Genomic DNA, 17,468 nt, shown 5'->3' with positions numbered 1-17,468 from the left:
AAACAGAATATATAACCACCGGGATGCATCATTTAGGTTTCCTGAAAGTAACAATTCACTTTCATCACAGTTATAAACAGGGAGGTTGTGCTATTGTTGAGAAATCAGCTGTGTTGCTGCCTTATCACGCTCATTCCAGTATATATCACATCTGTCAGGCTCTATTTTTGACCACAGGAGCAAACTTAGCCATCATTAGCATGATACTTGTGGCATAAAGTTAAACAGAGTAGAGAGGCAATTTGATTTGGTTATGGTTTCCTTGTTTTGTTTGTATCATACTGGAATGGTTAAGTTAGAATAAGCCCAGTAAGAAGTTTTTCAAGAAGTGCCTTTCCCCTTATTTTGCCCTTTTTTTAATCTGAACTTCACTGCACCTCCTGCTTGTGTGTGCATGAGGAATGGAATGTAGAAAAGGTATGACTGGGATTGGCTTTGGACCTCAGTTTTCAGGTAAGTGTTTAGGGACCTGAAGGACAACAGGAAGGACTTCTCTAAGTGCATCAGCAGTCAGAGGGAGATTAAGGAAAACATGGAAAAAGCTGAGGTACTAGATGCCTTTTTTACCTTGGTCTTTATTGGTAGGATTTGTCGTCTGGAGTCCTAGGCCTTGGAGACTAGTGGGGAAGTCTGGCACAATGAAGATTTAGCCCCAGTAGAGAAGGACCAAGTAAGGGAACATTTTTAAAAGTTCACTATAAGGAAGTCCATGGGAACTGATGGAATGCACCAATGAGTGGTGAGAGAGCTGATACCATAGCAAAACCACTCTGAATTATTTTTGAAAGATTGAGATAATAGAAGACTGTTCTTGAAGACTGGAAGCAAGGAAAGCAAGTGTTGCTTTTGCCTCCAAGAAGGACAGGAGAGTCTGGGGGTTTGAAGACTGCTCAGCCTCACCTAGACCCCTGGGAAGATGATGGAGCAAATTCTCCTGTGAAACCATTTCCAAACATAAGAAGGACAAGAAAATTATTAGCAATACTTATTGTAGCTTTAAGAAGGGGAAATGTGCTTGAGCAACCTGTCAGCCCTCTGTGACAAAATGACTGGGTTGGTAGAGGAGAAAAGAGAAGTTTGTACTGTTTGACTTTAACAGTGCTTTTGTCATTTTCTCTCTTAACCCTTGTTGACTATCTAGCTGATGCCATCTGGTCTAGCTAAATAGAGAGGGAAAGGGATTGCAGACTGGCTGAAATGCTGGGCTCAAAGGGGTGTGAGTGGTGACACAAAGTCCAGCTGTAGGCCAATTAGTAGTGGTGTGCCCTAGAGGTTGATAGTAGGGCCTGGGCTGTTTATTGTATTAATACCTGAATGATTAGACAGTGTGCACCCTCAGCAAGTTCACAGATGATTCAAAATCGGGAGGAGTGGATGACACAACAGACAGCTGTGCTGCCGTTCAGGGGGACCTTTGACAAGCTAAAGACATGAATCTCTTGTTCAAAAAGGTTCAGCAGGCAAATCTGCTGGAAGGGTGTCTGCATTCCAGCATCATCATCCCTGTACTTCACTGCTCTCACCATTGCCAGCTGCTGGCAGACTGCTTGTACTCTGCCTCGAGCAGCTTACTGCTATTTACTTGTGGTGATTAGACTAAAATATGCAAAAACTGTTTGGAGAGAACTATCAAAGTCCTAGAGAAGACTCTGATAACAAAACTAAAACATTTATTTTAAGGATACTTCAAGTGTTGACGAGGTGATTTTCACAGCTCTGGACCATTTTTTAAATGTTACTTGATGTCAGAGTTCAGTGAAGCAAGGAATGTGAAAGTAGTTTTAATCACAGCTTATATCATGGTTTGCCCCTTGAAAATTTGCAGTGTTCCTACTGTCTAGCCCTCTGTTGCTGAACCCACAGTCTGTACAGTCATCCCTGCTGCCACAAGTTGCATGTGGTTTATAAGTTATTTCCTCATGAAAATGCAACATCTTGTCCATCTGTCCTTAAGTCTTCAGAACGAAGATTGTCACTTCACATTATTGTTTGCTTAAGCACCTCTCTTCCAAGATTTTGTTCACAGTTCTCATATTTTGAAATATTTTTGCTGTAGTTAACGGTTGCAAAGAAGTGGGTTGTGAAGAGGCAAAACCTTTGAGGATGAAGATTAGGAACAGACTCTGTTCCTAACACAGAGCACAGAAGAACACAGAAAGTTGTCTGTGTTTACGGGTGACCAAAATAGCTTTAATAGAAGTGTTGGTGTGTATGTTAAGCATCTCATGTGATGCCTTATAAAGCATTTGATACAAGAAATTGGAATCCAAAAAAAGGACTTGATAAAGATGACCCATATCGATTGTGGTGGCCAAACTTGCGCAGTAGGTAGGGGTGTGTGAATTCTGGAAGGTTTTCATAAACTGTATAAAATGAAACTCTAATGTGACTACGGTTGTTTGAAAGGAGGGAAAAGCAACAGCTTTGTAGCATCAGTGCTCAGTGTGAAAAACGTAATAGTTCACAAATTTCAGGAGGAAAACTTGGAATCATTATATGCTACAAATTATGCTCTTCCCTGCTAAACAGCCCAGTGTATAAATTTCTGTTACCTAAGGTTTGGGCTGGTCTGCTGTAGTGTGTCTTTGCTGTGGTTTGAGACTGTGACATCCTTCCATGGCTTTGTTCTTTCATGAATGGTGGTGTATGAGTGGAAAAGCCATCGCAAGCTTCTAAATTATGGGCAGCCTCTGGAATGGTGATACTTATCAATGTTGTTTAGCCACACTACAAAACCAAACCAAGCCCAAAACTTCGATTAATGTGATTATGCGAAGAATAAGTGCCAAAGAATTGCTGCCACTAATACTTGATGTAGATGTTCATCTATAGACACAATACCTTTGCAGGCTTCTGTGGTTACTTTTTCTTATGTTGGCTTGGCAGGTGTGTCAGAGCAAAGAACAGATTTTGTTAGTGCATCAGTGATAGATGCCCATATATATTAATTTTGATAATGAAGTCGCACAGGTATCTTGAGTTTGTATGAGAAGGGAGAATGCAGTTTGTTTGGCTGGAGGTGAACAAAAAAAAATAACCTCTCCTAGTGTTCTGAATCTAGAAATACTGTTCCAGATGCTTTATGGGTTCCAAGGTACTGTGTTATATCAAAGGGGCATTCTCAAGCTTATTTGTAAATCAAACCTGAAAATTTACGTTTGCTGCAGCATTTTCAGCTAGCAAATACACCTAAGTGCTTATGCATCATCATAGTGTAATCAACTGCAATCAGTTTGGCAATTGCTTAGATAACCTTTGGTGGAAGGAATATATCAATAGAAAGGGGTTCCTGTTTTAATCCTAATAATGCAAGCTGGAATGTGTGTTGTCTGCTGGATTGTTATTTGAAGTGGATGCCAGAAATTCTTATGATAAAATCAGCGATAATAATTATGCCAGTTTAAGGAGACACCAGCTCCACCCCAGAAGTTCATAGGAAGCAAAATCTGGAAAATGTGATCTAAGATGAGACTGTATGTCGGCCCTGGAATACCTCTCACGCCAAATATTAGTACCCAAATTCTAAAAGCCTTTCTGCCTGTGTGACCTTAGTTTTATTTCTTGTCTGTGAAATTGATCTTATAATTTTGTGATGCTCTTGGCAGGGAATTGGTAAGAAAAATATTTATACAGTTGCAGCTCTGTGGTTCTTCCTCATGTATATACTTGATTCCAGATGTCTAGATCCAAGCAGGAATTAAATGGAGTTGATTTCCTTTTTTAAAGAGATGGTAGTCAGATCCCTGATGTGTACAGTAGCAGTAGTAGTGTAGGTTGTTGAAGATCTTAAAGTGACAATAAGTATTTAAAGAGAATTGGTTTCTCATTTTAAATAGAGGTGATTATGGTGCGGTGTAATATGAGAACCATAGCATTACAGGCAGGTGAGCAATCCAGGACTTCATGAAAATCTTTTGATAGACTTTGCTCAGTCTGAAATTTGACCTCAAAAATTAACTTTTGCACTTAGAAGTTGCTCAATGCAGTTGAAGCAGAACAGTAAAAATACAGTGAAAACAAAACAATTCTGTAACAACTCTTTGAAAAAGGGGTATTTTTCTCCTGCAAGTTTGTAGAAAGCCCAAGTAGCAGCTCATAATGTAGCGACGCTTTCTAAAAAGATATGTTTATGACTCTTTTCCATGTACTAATGTATTTCTTTATTATTTAAAATGGCATCTGTGAATTTAGCAATACTTCCAGTTCCTGAGAAAAGGAGATCTCAGTCTTGCTTTACTTTATAGAAAATGATGTGTATACATTGTAAGGAATGTGACTAGAGGCTGTAAATCATAACATCTGGTCTATTCGGCCTGGATTGTGTGATTTCCTTTGTCATTGTGTTAAAAAGTACAGTATGAAAGTGAGCTTCACTGTTTGAACTAGGTTTTAATATATGCAAGCTCAAATTTGATTCTTTGAGCTTATGCAGCTCCTTGACTTTGTGACTTGGCTTTGTGTTTTGATGTGTGTTGCTTGCACAATTCTCTTTGCTATTTGATAAAATTACATTCTCTCTCTCAAAAATTCTTAGCTGTTAACCTTAACCTGATATTAAAAAATTAGGTAATGCATTTTATCTAAGGTATGAAAAGCTTGAGCTGGAAAAAATACCAAGTGTTTGAGATCTCATCCGCCAGGTTTATTTTCTTCCACATCTCGGTTTCAAGTGCAAGTGTCTAGAGATGCAAACTAATTGCTTACACTTAGTGATTGAACTAAATAGTGAGAGCAGGCTTGCCCAACTGTTTCACTCAAGTAAACAATGTTAGGGTTTATAACACTAACCTGAATTAAGCTTTTATGTAGTTTTCTGTAGACATTTTAATAAAAAAAGATTGAAATAATGTTGCTTATTTGATCAATGCTCTCCACTTGCATAAACTTCCAAGAAAAATGCAGAGATCACTGTTCATTTTGGGAGAACTGGTAGCTAAATATAAAGGTCTGATAATAAAAACACAGTAAAACCACATTTAAAGTAGTCATTCGAGTAATCTGGGCCAGTCTTCTTGTTAATTTTGTGCTTGAGAAGATAAGACCTTTTGACCAGTAAAAACCAGTAATTTTACTTAGGATAGAAATAGGTAAAATACCAGTTAGGAGCCCTGCAGTTTATTATTGACCTAAACAACTTGTTCTGTAAGGACTTGGTGCCAGTCCTAACAAATATTGAAAACGAACCTGATTAAAATACTTGTTGACCTTGTTCGTTATGTCATGGGATCTCCTCAGAGGTTTGGGAATGCAGTCCTAAAAAACGAAACACAGAAAAAAGTCCCAAAGCAGTAAACATCCCATTTTTTTCCTAAATAGGTGCATACACTTTACTTAGTGAACAGACTTGGACTATGTTCACATAAATTCCAAATATCTATATTGGAAGAAGTAGCAAATAATTAATAGTTTTTTTCTGCTAAACCGGTTTCAGGAAACATGTAACTTCAAAAGAGAATGGATGTAACAATGAAAACTTTCACTCAAGACTACCACACAGGGAGCCTCACAAATACATTCTTCCTAGTTCCCTGCAGCTGCTAAGTGGACATGTTCACCAGGATTTCTGGCGTGGACAAGGCTTGGTTAGAAAAGCCTCTGTGTTCTTCGACAAGAGTTTTTTTTGAAAGCCAAAATAAGTAACCAGCAAAGTGTATTTATTATCCTAATCTCCAAATTTGCACGCTTCTTACTGCTTTCCTGACAGGATGTTTTGGTGGACAGTGTGTCCCTCCCTTAAGGTCAAGACAGGACAGGGAGTAGATCTTCACCCTTTGGAACTGGAGCCATTTTAAACAATGATGCACCTTTGATATGTGATTGTCTGCAGAGAAGAGGGGTATTAGCTACAGCACTTCCTCATATTGTTGTGTACTCAGAAGCACGTCACTAGGAAAGTCTCAAATCTTTACAAAGTCCACATTATAAACTGAACTGTGTGCAAAGCTGTAATTTATGAGAACTCAATTTCTTGAAGACCTTTGTACTAATTAGTTTAAAACTCTACCCTTGCTTTGTAGATATAGTTTAGTGGGCTGCTCTACTCCATGTGACACAGCTGTTTGAAATAGCAAGATCAGTCCTGAGGGGGTTTTTTTGATAATGTTTGGGTTTGATTTTCTTTTCCTGTTTCTTTAATTTTTTTCCCAAAAATGACTTTTTTGCAAATCATGACTTTTAATTTACATCCTTCACATCTATATAGACTGACTTAGACACCTTTATATAGCAAAATTAGAGGGCTGGGTTGGTAGGGATTTTTTTTGGTATTGTTTTTAAAGCTGTTTTCTGCTGGAAGTTTTCTTGTGAACTTTTTTCTGTGTAGCAACTCATTTCTGTCCTTATGGTGCTGTGAGTTGGTGTTAAGTGAGTGCTACTTCTGGATTACTTGTGCTATTGCTGATCATTATGTAAGCTTCCCAGTTTGAAAAAAATGTCACTAGTGTAATTTCAGTGGCAGGGATGTAACATTTCAAGAACTACTTGACACAAAGAATGCAAAGAGGTATCATGCCAGCTAATGCAGATGGGGCTTATTTGCTCACCAGCCTGCAAACTGAATTCGGAACCAGCAGTTTAATGTGTTTTCCCAGGTGTAGCACTTTGCTTATGGGGGTGTTGGTCCAAAAAATCTGCCCTTAAAGTGTTCTCCAAAAAAACTGAATTCCGTTTTGCTGCTGATATGTAACATGTTTTCAGATGAGTGCAAAGGAGCTGTCTTTGTAAATTAAAATTAAATGATGAAGGGGACTCTCTGTGTGTGTGCTCTGTGTTGTGGTGGTGGTAGTTTTTTCCCCCCAAAGATCTGAATGTAAGTCTGATCTCTGATTACAGCTCAAAGAGCTGCCAGAAGATCTACTGTAGTGGTTTGATAAGTGGTTAGCTCTTCTGGGAGGAGGGTTGAGAATGAATATCAATTTTCGTAAGAGGTTTGATTTTTCATGTTCAAATTAAAAAAAAAAGCTGCTTTATTCAGGCAGTAGACTCTACTCACCAGAATAATGGTTGAAACAAATGCATTCTTGATACACAAGCTGTAGATTTGCTTCGAGGTAGTAGTTGTAAGTATTGATATTTGATAGGACTTTAGGATTTAATTAGGAAGTGTTTGACTTGCAGAAAACCACATGCCAACTTAAATATGTAGAATTCTAACAGAAAAATAGTAGTGTAATTAAGAGCAATTAGCAATTTCATCAGGGATTAAATTATTTTGTAATTCTAAGTAAATTAGAAATAGTTTTGGTGCACTCATGGCAGTTGTAAAGCAAATACTTTGCCTTTAAAGGGGGAAAAAAAGGTGGAAAAAGGATAGGAGAGGAAATCATGGCAGTCTCTTTGGGTTAGATTTAATATTCACAACATAGTGATGTGTTGACTGCTGTGATGAAAACTTTCTATTAGTATCTTCAGGGAGATGGGGAAGAGGGGATTAGTACTGTGACTTTCCTACTGAGAGCCTTTAATTTTGGTTTCTACAGAAATGAAGAGGACAATTGTCCACTCCTGAGCCTTCCTGAATATAAATGTGATGTTGTCTTTCACTTACCATGGGTTCTTTTTCTGTCTTTGTTTGTTTTTAGCTAAGAAGTGCTTTCTTTCCTCTGCTGTTTTTAATGGAACAGAAAATGGAGATGAAAAGGCATGGCTTCTCCTTTAGGCTGGAGTTTGCACAGAGGCTCTTTGGTCTGTTTCTCTTCTTTGTGTGGGTTGCTGAGGACTGGAATCAGTCAGGGCAGCAGGGCAGTGCACCTGGGAAGCTGAGAGGGAAGGCCACAGCAGAGCTGCACAAGACTGGTGTCCTCGCTGTACAAAGTACAGAGTACTAAGGTCCAAGCTCTTCCTGACCCATCATCCCAAGCATAGTAGTGGTTTGGATCAGTTTAATTCTGGTAGCATTTTTATGTGTGAATGAAGGGAGTGCGATAACTGTGGAAGAGCCCAGTGTTATCTTGTGAAGCTGTACAAGTGAGCTGGAAGTCTGGCCCTAACTCACATGTTGTTATTAATATTAGGACTTGATTTTGTGTTTTGGTTACTTGAAGACTGGTGGAAAGGGTTTTTCTTCCCCTCACTTTTGCCTATAGGGTATTTATCTATGAGTGACGATGTTCAAAACATGATACTTTGGTGTATGTTTAGATAGTGATTGATGTTGGGGGTGGGTATTTCCTGTTACTTAATGATGCTTTAGAAGAGTTAGTCATCATTGGCCAGGAAATACCAACTCCAGATTAGATTGAGTTCAGTTATCTAAAAGATATTTCAGTGTCCATCTGAATGTGGTACGTTGCCAGAGACATTGTGTTTATAATAGCATCTTGTTTTAGTGCTTAATTATAGTATTAGTGGTTGTATGTGGGTTCTGTGTGCTATAAATATGTCATCTTGAAGTCACTACCTCTGGTGCCCCAAGTTTTAGGAAGTGGTCGGACAGTGTTGCCTAAAAGTTGACTAAAATTTTGTAACTGCAGGAATTTTGCGTTCTCAAATGAAAGAATACTTAGTACTTCTCTCCCTCCCTGTCCTTGGCAACCGCAGTTGCCATCTATGTGAATTTTGCAGTATACTTCAGGTTGGGATTCAGACTGCATCTTTTCAGGTTAATCAAGTTCCCTTCTACTTTCTGAATGGGAGTGATGATTCTCTGCTTTTAGTCCAGTGTACAAGCATTAGTCTGTACTTGGCACAATAGAAATAAGTAAGTTTGTTTAAGAAAAATGGACAAAAATCCAGACATTAACATACAGCACTATCAAACAACCATACTATATATAACCAAATTGGGGGGGGGAAGAGGAGGGGTATTTTCTGACATTAAAAAAAAAGTATTTCTAGGTATTAGTAAGACCCCCTTTCCAGAGATACTTGTTCTGGATGTTTGCTCTAGTCTTTACTGGCTAGGTAAACCATGTTGACTGAATATATTGTGGGAGTCGAGGCGGGGTTAAAAACCACCAGTGACTTCTGTAATTCAAGGCTGAAGGGAGAAATTCTGAGAATGTCTTCCTGGCTGGTTCTATCTCTCTTCTACCTTTTGGCTTCTTCCCTTCTCAGGACAGGTGAATTTTTCCAGCTGTAATCTTGTGAAAAAACATATATTGGGACTTAGCTATGTATTTGTAGTCCTCTATGCTTCCATTAAGTATTAAGCTCCTTTGGAATAGGCTGAAACTTGCTGATGTCTAGGCTTGTAACTGTCTTATTAGTACATCTTGGGATCCTGTCTCTGCACAGTTATTTTTATAGGTGTGTGCTGAAGGGTAAAGTAGCTCCATCAGTCACAAAGGACAAACTTGACTGCCATGAGTAAAAGCAGGATTCATGAATAAAACTCAATTTGGTTTACAGAACTAAACATACTACACGCTGTACAGACCCAAATGTTTCACTCTGGACCTTACCCTGCTCCTTCTCAGTTGTTCTTACAAGTTTTCTTATGTTATCAGCAAGCACAGCTGGAGCTGGCAAAACCTTGTGTAAGCCTTGAAGATGCAGAGGAAATGAGGCATCTCCAGTGGCCTGTCCCACTGATGCAATTGCTCAGGCTTTGCAGAAAAGGCAGGGTGTTGCTGAAGGTTTCACTGAAGTTATTGTACCCAAGTTGTTGCCCACTGGTTTTCATTCTCTGTCACAGAAGGATGGACTTCGTGAGCACATTAACTGCAGGGGGGAAAAAAAAAAAGGGCTCCAGTAGATTTTATTTTTAATTTTATGTAGATGTGTCAGTTGCTGCTCTGGTGGAATGTAATAAATGACGGTCACATAAAGCTGTGCTAGTATCTATAGCAGGATATAGTTACTGCTTCTGGTTGAGTTGTCCTAAGGTATTACGACTGTAGTAGTCTGCTAGAAAATGTTTGCTTTGGAGTCTCAGAACTGATGCAGGTACTACCAGAACCTGTACAAAACAAGGCAGCTGAAGGTGGCTTTGGTTTGTGTACTGTTTCACAGACCCAAGTTAGGTATCCTGGATGTAGCCTTTGAGGCCATGTGCAGTTGGTTTAGGTTTCCCAAAGTGTTTCAGTGTACCTGACCCATGATGAAGGCTGTCCAGGCCCTTCCTGTTGCATGTCACGTCTGGATGCCTAATGTGAGGGAGTGTGGGTGGTGAAGAGAATTTGCAGGGAGTGTCTCAGGGCAGCCTGTCCAACGAAGCCTGTGTCACATGTACATTCTTGCCTTACCTTCTGTCTCTTGCAGAACTTTACCTTTTCATGCTCTGAATTTTGGAGAACTCTATCATCTGGATTTATTTGTCTGTAGTGTAACTGACCAAGTCTGTATGGGTAATAATCTGTGGAGTCCTTAAAACAGCAGACTTTTTTTTTCAAATGGTAAGTAAAGTGCTATGGAAACCAACAACTTAATACTATAGGTAAAAGTGAATGTTTTGTAGTTTTCACATCCTAGGTGGACTGGATTCAAATTATTGAAGGAGGTATTTGTTAAGACTTGTTTGAAGTAGGTACAACAATGCACTCTGTCAGTTCTCCTTTCTTTGACTGGTTGTGTAATCTGTTTATTCCCTGAACTAAGCTTGTGAATTTCCCCATCATTTCTTAAAAACTGAATACCACATCTTTTTGTCTTAATTTTTTGTGAGCTTTAAATTTGAGAGATTCTGTGGAAGATTATAAATTAATTGCGGGGCATCCTCAGGAAGTTTTTTCCTTTTTTAAATGTGTATTCTAAAATAGCTGAGAACCTCGTGTAGAAGTGCTTTTTATGTTCTCTGAACTCATATCAACTTAAACCTTTAACTTCAGTGAGATCTTTGAAAAGTCCTTCTAATTGTACCCATAGGAGAATCTTTAACCACTTAAAAGAAATTCAGAAAAGGTTACTAGTTAATGACATGTTGAAAGTTTGAACCTTTGAAATGTAATATAATATAAATGTAAATAAACACTGGGTGTTCTTACAGTGTATTTAGTAGATAAATTTAAATGTTTCTGTAGTTTGAAGACTTAAGTCTTGCTTGGATTTAAACATCATACTCATTAAGCTGATGCTATTAATATTCAGACTTGTCAAAATCTATTTCCTCTGTGATGCCAGTCAATAATTCGTCACTATAAAAGCTAGATAAGATGTCATTTAGCAATAGCTGTGCCAATGATGAAGTAAATTCTTTTTATTCATGTTTTAGTTGTTATGTCCTTAGTTTTTTTTCTTCTCAGACCTGGGACATAATGCTTAGTCAGTAATACTGACACACGTTGCCACATTGCCTGCTCCCATAATCTCTGGGTAACTGTACCTACAAAAAGCACATTGATTCTTTTCTTTCCCATTCCCAAAATAATTTATAAAGAAGAATCAGACTCAGAGGTCTGGGTTCTGATTTTGTACCATAGTGAGCATAGATTAACTTCATATGATGGTCATCAACCTGGGATACTTAGGTTTTACAGAGGTGTTCAGTCATCCCTCTTGCTGGTGTATTGCAGTTCCTTTGGTCCCTTCTGGAGTCTCCCTTCAAACAGAAGCTGAGAGCTTCAAATGTTGTAGCTGTTTTAATTTTACTGACATAGCCATTTTTATGTGTAACATAATACTATTATCCAGCAGGAAATACAGTCTCCTACTGTGAATCTCAAGACTATCAAATATTTTAGGAATGCTTTCTAACCTTCTTTCTAGCATCAGGGAAATAAGTATGTCAAATAGTCCTGTTCTGCACCATCCTCTATCCCTTTAGGAAAAAAATTTACAAGTTTGCTTTAGGTGTCTTCACTCTTGTGAAATGTAAGATAATTTTAGAAATTCTATTCAGATATTCATTGTTTTGTAAATCCAGAGTGGCTTCTAGAAGGGGAGTGTAGCAGTAGCAAAATTTACAAAATCCTTTTTAGTAGAAAAGACACTTACCTATAGAGATATTTTGAAAAGTAAAAATGTTCTTAGTAGAACAACACCCTCCCCTCCCCATCAAACAAAAAAACAATGAAAAAAATAGGAGTAAGACCATTTAATTGTAAAAGCTGGAGCAGATAATACGTATGTTCAGCTATGATCTTAAGCTTAGGCAAATTTTAGGTATGTTCTGTGAAGTTAGCTTATGTGGTCAGTCAGATCTTTTGGGTTTTTTGCCTTACTAGTTAATCTGTTTTTTCACACAAATTTTACTTGTTTTATGTAGAAAAGATAAATTCAGTAACGCAATTGTATGCACTGGTATGTAATATACAAGGGGAATTTTTTGTAGCCCAAGCTTGTGATTTCTTTCCCAGCCTTATTTCTCAGTTGCTCTGTTTTTGTGAGAGTTCAGAACATGCAGGCTGTATGCCTTAAAGTAGGCCATTTCCTGAATCTCCTCTTATTCCTTAATTTTGTGTAGCTGGAACTTTGCTCGGTGTCTAATTAGTATTTTGGTCTCCCACATACAGCTCCAATCTCCTCCTGTATCTCCAGCACTGGATATTTATAGCAAGCCCGCCTAAAAGCTTTATTCCAGCGGTGAGAAACTGACTGAGTTGCACATTGTGATTCCTCCTGCGCCCATGTCTGTGACCAACTGTGGAGTCTTGGCATGCATTGCATTCCTGGGTGTGGTTGTAGGACAATCCAAGATAACCTCAGTTATCTTGGCTTTGCTACAGCAGCCTGTTGCATTTTAGAAGTTCATGTTAGAGGCTATGAAAAGCATTTAATTCCAGACTCTGAAGTTACTCTGTCACCTTCATCTTTAGTCCTTTTTTGTAAGCATTTAGGAAGAGAGACATTATATAAGGAATAAAAAAGGCCTGTGTAGATCACTAACTTGGTATTTTAAAATTTATGTAGTTGTGATTGCTTGTCAGCTTTGGGGTTTAGAATCCAGGGCACTCTGAATTTCATCCTTTTCTTCTGCTACAGTTTCAGGGTTTCATCTTGTAACACCAGTAAGTCTACTCCCAGTCAGAATGACTGTAGTGTTTAATCTTGAGAAGCTTCTAAAATGCAAGTTGATGGACAAAAACAGAACTCAGCCTTGAGTTAAACTTGAAAACAGAAGGACCAAGTACAGGAAAGAAAACCATGACTGAACATGGAAAAAACCACTGTAGCTGTCAGACATGATGCATGGACTGCAACCCTTTCTGGTGATAAGGAACTTCCAATAGGCAATGTGAATATGAGTGTACTGGAAACTGTTGTCGCTTGATGGTGTTGTCATCGCTCAGACTCAAAACTTGGAAGGGCTGAGGAAGTTCTGTCGGTTTTTGTAGCCAAACATTGTTTACTTTATGAAGATGTTTCTGTATAATCCCTGTGTAAACAGTGCTGGTGGTCAACTTCCAGTGGGTGCATTTCACAATAGAGAGAGGTAGAAAAGGAGAACCTGATTTTTGCAAATGTGGCCCCTTCCTTTGTAGAGTATTTTCTTACAGAGAGTGAGGGAACAATATAAGAACTCTGAACTCGTTAAATAGTTAATTTATCCTCAATAAAAAAGGAGTGACTAAAGTAGACTGCCCTTGAAAATAGTTACTACGTTTGCAAATTGACAGATTTCATTGAAGAAGCCTTGTTTATGTAAAATATTGAGTGTAAATAGCTGAAGAACATGTTATTGCATTCATGATTGATCTTCTTGGGTGAGGCTTGTGAGTTCATCAGCTTTGCCTGACCACTGCAAAATACCAATTTGGCGTTACTCTTAAATATGGTTAGTGTGAAATTTGAGGAAAAGGTGTTTGTGGCTTCCAACAATACTTTTTGAGGCATATGATTCAAATGCTTGTAGACACTTGCATAATTTTACTGTTACGAGACTAAATTGGTCAGAGAAGCATATGTAATATCTACTTGGCTTTTTCTGCTCCTACTTTATAGAAAGTTCTGTGATATAGGAATCCAACTTCTCAAGTCTCAGTGCTGGCAAAGCTGTGTCTTTATGCTTGCATTTAGAAGGGAAGGCTTTATATAAATGCTTTCGGCATTTCTTATTTACAGTGGTTAGACTGCTATGATATTGAAAAAAATCTCTTATAGAGAAATGAAGAGTTTTGTAGTTCTTGTTTGAGAACCCTTTCCTCTTCCAGAAAGTAATACCACTGGAGGAGACCACTGCCTTTAGACCTGCTGTTTGTTTGATGCGATGTGTGCAGCTTAAAGAGAGCTGCAGGTAAGATGATCTCAGGAGGTGGAGTTTGAGCTGGGAAGATGCAGTGCAAACCATAGGCAGAGTAGAAGGGTGGCTCTGTAATATAGATAATTGAAGTGCACCTTATGGACAATCAGCCTTTGGAATTAAATCTGACCTTTAAGAAGTAATGTGAGGTACTAGCAAGTGCTTGATAATGTGAGTAGGGAGACCTTAGCCATTCTGCTGTAGACAGCCTTTGGCTTGCTAGAGCTTTGTTGATGTATTTTTGCAAGACACCAGTTGTCATTGGTTAACCAAGGGTGAAGATTGCTAAAGCTGCTGGAAGAACAGTACAGTTTGAGTGGATTTTCTAAGTCTTGCCATGCGCACCAATGTTTTCTGGCTAAGTGAAATGTGTGCCTTTGCTAATCTCAAAGGGACATAAGGTGATGCTTGGTCCTCCAGGGGTTGTGGTAAAGACTCTTATACAGAACTTCCCAGCAAGAAGGGATTGTCACAAGATATTCTGAGTTGAAAGGAGCCTACAAGGATCATCAAGACCAGCTCTTAAGTGAATGGCCCATATGGGGATCAAACCCACAACCTTGGGCGTTATTAGTACCATGCTCCAACCAACTGAGCTCCTCAGTGGCACATTATGCCAACTTCTTAGGAGATCTGATTTTCCTAGAGCAGAATAAGCTCACTTTCTGCCTCAGTTCAGTACCTATGTCACCAAGTCACTATTTGCATTCCCTGCTCGTAACTTCGTTCCTGTGAAAGTAGTAAATAAGGTGGAGTTCAATATATGTAGAGGAATTGTAATTGAGGAATGTATAATTGATTCCTTGTGAAGGAAGGTGGTGTTGTCTTCCATCTAATTTTATTGGCATTCTGAATGGTGTTACCTATATTGTCAATGTCATATATGCTGCCTGTTGTATAAGAGAATACTGCACATTCTGTAAGGATTTACTTTAAAATTTTCTGGACTTAGAAAGGGAAGGCAGGGGATGCTGTTAAGAATGATGATCTATGAATGGAGTAGTTGTGCTGCAATCACCTGCCAGAATAATGGAGTTTATTCAAGGTGCTGTTCAAATCAGTGGACTCTGTGACCAGTCGCTGGTGAACATAACACAGTTGTGATTTTTATGGTTGTGTGAATCTGGCAGCACAATATCCAGTGTCCTTTTCACCGAGTCCCTATCATGCCTGCCTTGCTGCTGGGTGCCAGCTGTTCCATTGCAGGAATTTTTAGACTGCCTTCCTCTTCATCCTGTCTTCTGATGCCCAGCTCAGTTGCCACCCCAGGAAGCAGCTGTCTTTTATGGAAGTAAGGTGATGCTCTCCATACGAAGATGGCACCCCAGGGCACATGATTTCATCTGTCAGCCTGGGCAGCAGCAGCAGCACGATTTCCTACTTGCCCTAACTGTAGAGCTCATACTGCTTTTATGTCAAACTCATTCATACCAGGAGTGAAATTTGTTGCTTTCTACTGTGGCCATCCATCAGCAGGCAATGCAAAATATGGCAATGGTAGAATCTGAATTATTCAGGGAAAACTCATGTGAGTGAAGCCTTGGTTACCTTCTGCCTCTTGCCCTGTACTGTGTCTGGTTTTTGAGGAGTGACTGGTAGCAGTGCACTGTGCTGCAGATGTGGGAAGGCTGCCTTTGGGTGCAGTATTTCAGGGTCGCCAGGTGATATTTCTGTCTTTGCTGAGCTTGAAGCTTCATTGATTGCTCTGATGGACTTGAGAATGAAGACAAATTTTCCTCATTATTTCCTGTTTGACTTTTCTTGTTCTTTTGCCAAGCAGTTTAAAGTTGGGAAGATGACAGCTAATGTATGATTCAAGAGGCTGTTGCAGCCATGAGTTACTTATGGGCAGTGCACTATTTGGGACTCTCTCTATTTTGCCACCACACTCTGTGTGTTGCAGCAGATCATTGTAGCTGTTTTACTGTAGTGAGCAACACGTGATTTAGAAAGGTGAGAGACATCTGTGGGTTTCACAGTTCTAGCCTAGCTGAGGTCATTCAGTCAGACTGGTGTGTTCGTGAGGACTGTTTTGCATCACTGGAGCTCCTGAGTTGCCACTGTTGCTGGCAGCCCTGCCTGTAGTCCTGTACTGACTTCTGGGCAGCCTGATCTCCCTCTGGGAGAGCATGGCCTGCTACGTAGCTGTGGAATTCACTTAACCTTCAGAAGGAGAAGAAGGAGACGGAAGTGTGAGCCCATATATGATAGATAGCATCCTGCTTTGCTTAAGATCATGACAGGGGTGAGGAAGGTGATTTCGGTACCAGTAGCAAAACTACTTACTTCTCTAGTTCAGGGTGATGTTAATATTGAACTTTTTTCCTGGGTTTGAACAATTGTAACAAGATGGCCAAAAGCTCAATTTGTTTGAATAATGAACATCTTTGTCTTTTTGTCCATGTCTCAGATGGCAGCTTATTTTAAGGAGAGTCAATAGGTGCTCAATTGAAGTACAATATGCAATATTTCTGTAGTTCTTAACAGCCCTAGCTGACAAAATGTTTTACTGATGGCTTGAGACGTTTCTGACTTAATTCAGTATATATTGCTTGTGATTATATTTTCATTTGAAGCTTTTGAAATAAAAACACTTTTTCATGATCTTTTCATGATCTTAATCTTAAATTGTCCATTTATTTACAGGTTGGGGCTAAAATAAACACAATAGTTTAAAATCATTAGGTGGGAGAACTGTTAATGAGGAATGGTGAGACAGTTTTGTGAATATTTATGGAATTTTGGTATTCATGAAAGAGGGTGATAGTCTTAGCTCCTTATATAGATAAACTGGGACCCTGAAAGGCAGCACTGGCATTTTGAGATGCATATTTTAACTTTGTCTTTTAATGTATGATTGGTTAACTGTTAAAGTGGTTGGTTAAACTTCATCTCACTAAGTGTTCTGTGTCTTACTGCACTAAGAGTATGGGAACACTTTTGATCTTAATTTCTAGATTCTTCAGAGAAGTTCAGTGGAGGTTTTTCATTATTATGTGAAGGTTATTTTAAACTGTCTGCGTTAGAATGCACGTCCTGGCCTTAGTATTCATTTTGAGATGTGAGTACAGCTTGTGAAGAAAGCACACATGCAAAGGTTCATTCTGGCTTTTAATGCATGTTTGGTTTTTGTAGCAGAAATTCTGTGCTGATCTTGAAAGAGATAATAAAACCTGTATGCTAACAGAATTAATATGGGGAAGAGAAAGCTAACAGAAAAAAGTTGAATTAAGATGCCAGTATTTTATCACCAGGAAGGTGGTACAGTAAGTCTAAAACCATTATATTCTAGTCCATTATATTCTAAGACTTGACCTTCTGAATTACCATAGACTTAATTTTGACTAGAAGG

General features: G+C 38.9%; 1 protein-coding gene across 12 annotated transcripts in view; it reads left to right on the top strand.

Annotated features, from left to right (window-relative positions):
- The window catches only part of NUMB (NUMB endocytic adaptor protein), a 92,781-nt gene that overhangs the window by 27,058 nt on the left and 48,255 nt on the right, over positions 1–17,468 (top strand). For 11 of the 12 annotated variants that reach the window (XM_048305866.1, XM_048305869.1, XM_048305868.1 and 8 more), the window contains one exon: positions 10,201–10,334. The exons of the other annotated variant lie outside the window; for it this stretch is intronic. The gene's annotated coding sequence lies outside the window, so the exon portion shown is untranslated. Of the gene's footprint in view, positions 1–10,200; positions 10,335–17,468 lie in introns of those variants that run through there. 12 annotated transcript variants of the gene reach the window in all.

The sequence above is a fragment of the Corvus hawaiiensis genome, chromosome 6 (genome assembly GCF_020740725.1).
Source record: "Corvus hawaiiensis isolate bCorHaw1 chromosome 6, bCorHaw1.pri.cur, whole genome shotgun sequence".
NCBI classification, from domain to species: domain Eukaryota; kingdom Metazoa; phylum Chordata; class Aves; order Passeriformes; family Corvidae; genus Corvus; species Corvus hawaiiensis.
The sequence above is the reverse complement of the archived record's forward strand: the minus strand, read 5'-3'. Positions and strand labels throughout refer to the sequence as shown.